This window comes from Nematolebias whitei, unplaced genomic scaffold (assembly GCF_014905685.2).
Source record: "Nematolebias whitei isolate Nwh7 unplaced genomic scaffold, NemWhi1 Nwh_scaf_6574, whole genome shotgun sequence".
NCBI classification, from domain to species: domain Eukaryota; kingdom Metazoa; phylum Chordata; class Actinopteri; order Cyprinodontiformes; family Rivulidae; genus Nematolebias; species Nematolebias whitei.
This window is the reverse complement of record NW_023625119.1, coordinates 1-3,457: the sequence shown is the minus strand read 5'-3', so window position 1 is coordinate 3,457 and position 3,457 is coordinate 1. Positions and strand designations below refer to the sequence as shown.

Here is a 3,457-nt window from a genome sequence, read left to right as displayed (position 1 = left end):
ATTTCTAAGCAAGCTCCACAAGCTCAGACGTTTGCACTGGGCCAGGGGTCATTTAAAATGGAGTGTGGCAAAATGGAAGACTGTTCTGTGGTCAGATGAGTCACGATTTGAAGTTCTTTATGGAACACTGGGACGCCATGTCATCCGGACCAGAGAGGACAAGGATAGCCCAAGTTGTTATCAACGCTCCGTTCAGAAGCCTGCATCACTGATGGTATGGGGTTGCATGAACGCTTGTGGCATGGGCAGCTTGCATGTCTGGAAAGGCACCATTAATGCAGAGAACTATGTTCAGGTTCTAGAACAACATATGCTCCCATCTAGACATCATCTCTTTCAGGGAAGACCCTGCATTTTTCAACACGATAATGCCAGACCACATTCTGCAGCAATCACAACATCATGACTATGCAGGAGAAGGATCCGGGTACTGAAATGTCCAGCCTGCAGTCCAGATCTTTCATCTATAGATAACATTTGGTGCATCATAAAGAGGAAGGTGTGACAAAGAAGGTCCAAGACGATTGAACAGTTAGAAGCCTGTATTAGACATGAATGGGAGAGCATTCCTATTTCTAAACTTGAGAAACTGGTCTCCTCTGTCCCCAGACGTCTGTTGAGTGTTGTAAGAAGAAGGGGGGATGACACACAGTGGTAAAAATGGACTTGTCTCAACTTTTTTGGGATTTGTTGACGCCATGAAATTTGGAAACAACAGATTTTTCCCTTAAAATGATACATTCTCTTAATTTAAACTTTTGATCTGTGATTTGTGTTCTATTCTGAATAAAATATTAGATGTTGGCACATCCATGTCATTGCATTCAGTTTTTATTCACAATTTGTTTAGTGTCCCAACTTTTTTGGAATCCGGTTTTACTTTGGTTTCTCTGAAATTTACCTTAACTAATTTTATGAACCAAACTGATTCATTAGCGTCAAGGCAACAAAAATTTAAATAAAAAAAGATGCTCGTGCTGTTTACCATGAGGATATGTTTAACTTTTAAAATACACAGACTACGAAAAACAAAGTTCAAGTCATCCAATACAGATTGATTCTTAGTGATTCACAAGTGGATCCACCACATTTTTGATTTTAGTCTCACTTGTCGCTGGCTTGCAGGGGTCGCAGGTAACAACTCAGCACCGTTTGTAATTCTTTAATGAACTCCCGCTCATGCTCCAAGATGTCCTGAACCACCTGCAATAACAGCACAGTACAGGGAAAATAGCTAATGTTAAAGAAAACACTGTACGTCATGATATTAGCAACAAGAAAAAACAACTTAGTTTCCTTTATTTATCAGCACTTTATATAAAATGTAATGACATTGTGACAAATTATCCAAATAAAACATGCTGTAATTCATCTTTTTTTTCAGCAAAAATTGACCTGTTTAACACTGTGATGCTAATAATTGCAATGGCATGAATGTAATGTATTTGTAATGCATAATTTACCACATTGTAGTAATTTTTGGTCAGCTGAGTTCCTTTTGGCGACAAAGGCTTTTCTGAAGAGAAATAAAAATATAAATCAGATAAATTCACAACCAATATCAGATCAGGTACTAATTCAAGACTGAATGTTCTGCGTTTTCTGTTTTTACCACTTCCTACTAGAAAAAGTTGTCACATAATTATTATTAATAAAAAAAGTTATAAACAGGTGACTTCTGCAATTCAATTTACTTCACATAGTTTTAAATAAATGTAATGACCTTTTTAAACCTCCACCTTCTAACAGATTCTGGGAGAATGAATGGTACAACCCAGACAGACGGGTCCAACTCACCACAGGTTTTGACTTCCCGAACGTAGTTACTTGGAAACCAGCCCGTCCTGCCGTTGAGCGTGCCCTCCCACCATCCTCCTTCCTCCTGCCGCGTCACCAGGATCACCTCGCCTTTACTGAACGACAGCTCATCCTCGTTGTTCTGCTTGAAGTTGAAGCGGGCCTTCACTATCAGCTGCCCACCACAGTTCTCAGACATTTCCTGTAAAGACGGGTCATCGGTACCAGTCAGCAACACAAACCCTAATGTTACACACATTTTCTTTTCTCCGTGTCCAAACTGCTTATATTACCAGGGAGATGTTTATATTTTTTGCAGTTGTGTGTGGTATTTTTACTGTAGTGCAATAAGGTTATATTTGACGTGGACACAACAATTTATCCAAATGATCCATTATCAGGTCAGATGTTCCATGTAAGACTAGGCTACCCCCTCATCTGTCTTTGAACAGTATGAGTAAATCATTTTATAGAACCTGGCTGAAGCTGTGAAGCCAATGCTGAAGTAATTAGGCGATCAGTGTCTAGCTATGGTCCAAATCCAGGAGCTTTCAAACGGTTTCCAAGGACAACAATTATCAATCAGAAGCGATGATAGCCAATCAAAAATTACAAGGAAGTCCTTTCTCAATATTGCCAATAGAGCTGACGGCAAGATGGATTTTTACATAAATACAAGGGATCCAAATATATACCAGCAGCAGTAGTTAGGTTAACATAACTGAAAGATGACTACGGTATTGCTAATGTGTTGCTTCTTGAAATGTTCCACTAAGCGTTTCACACTGGTGCTGTAATGTGTGTGGCTTTACTTGCCCATGATATTTCAGGCTCTATGTTCTCTGGTGACAGTTGGTTAAGAATACAGAGCCTTCTTTGTAATTTATAAAAAGGAAAAAAAAAAAGTGTTATCAATTACTGTCCCAGGACATTTCCACATCTTGAGGCGCATAGAGTGAAACGATGACCTTCCAGTTTGAAGGCAAAGCTAAAAACATTATTGGAAGCAGGACGCAGCAGACGTTTTGACTTGAAAAAGTAGAACAAGTACAGGTTTAGTAACGAAGGCTGGATGCTTCTTAGAGGAAGTTCTGCATTTGCACATGATCAACAGAACAACCAGTCTGCACAGGTGCAGGAGTGGAATGCAGCTCTCTTTAATCCACCTGAGCTCGAGCTACTTGTTCGGCAAAATATCTGCTGTGAAATAAGCCCATCGAGAAACTGTTGTTTTAGTTGTTCTTTCAGCTGTTTCCTTCTGCAGGGGTCGCAACAGCAGGTGAATTCACATGAAAGATTTGGAAATTGTTTTCTGCTGGATGCCCATCCTGATGCAACCTGGGCTCGAACCACAGCCTCAGGATAACAAGACTGCAGCATCGACAGGCCGAGATACTGCAGCCCCTACTGAGACACTGTGTTGTCCAACAAAGCAGCTCCACAGCTTATAAATCTCTGAGCTCTGTCTGCAGCGCGTGTTGCTGCAAAACATTACAGCTGAACCAAACTGGTGTCAAGTGAAACTGTGTCTTTGTGGCAAGTTGCCAACTGGTTAGTGAAGTTCATTGCTGAAAGTCTAAATATATATATACAGGTCCTTCTCAAAAAATTTGCATATTGTGATAAAGGTCATTATTTTCCATAATGTAATGATAAAAAT

General features: G+C 39.9%; 1 long non-coding RNA gene across 1 annotated transcript; it reads right to left on the bottom strand.

Annotated features, from left to right (window-relative positions):
- Positions 1 to 1,115: 1,115 nt before the first annotated feature.
- On the bottom strand, positions 1,116 to 1,975 carry LOC119429745. The gene is made up of 3 exons (XR_005187832.1): positions 1,798 to 1,975; positions 1,464 to 1,516; positions 1,116 to 1,203 (listed from the first exon to the last, which is right to left on the bottom strand). It is a non-coding gene; the product is annotated as an uncharacterized LOC119429745 (long non-coding RNA).
- Positions 1,976 to 3,457: the final 1,482 nt, after the last annotated feature.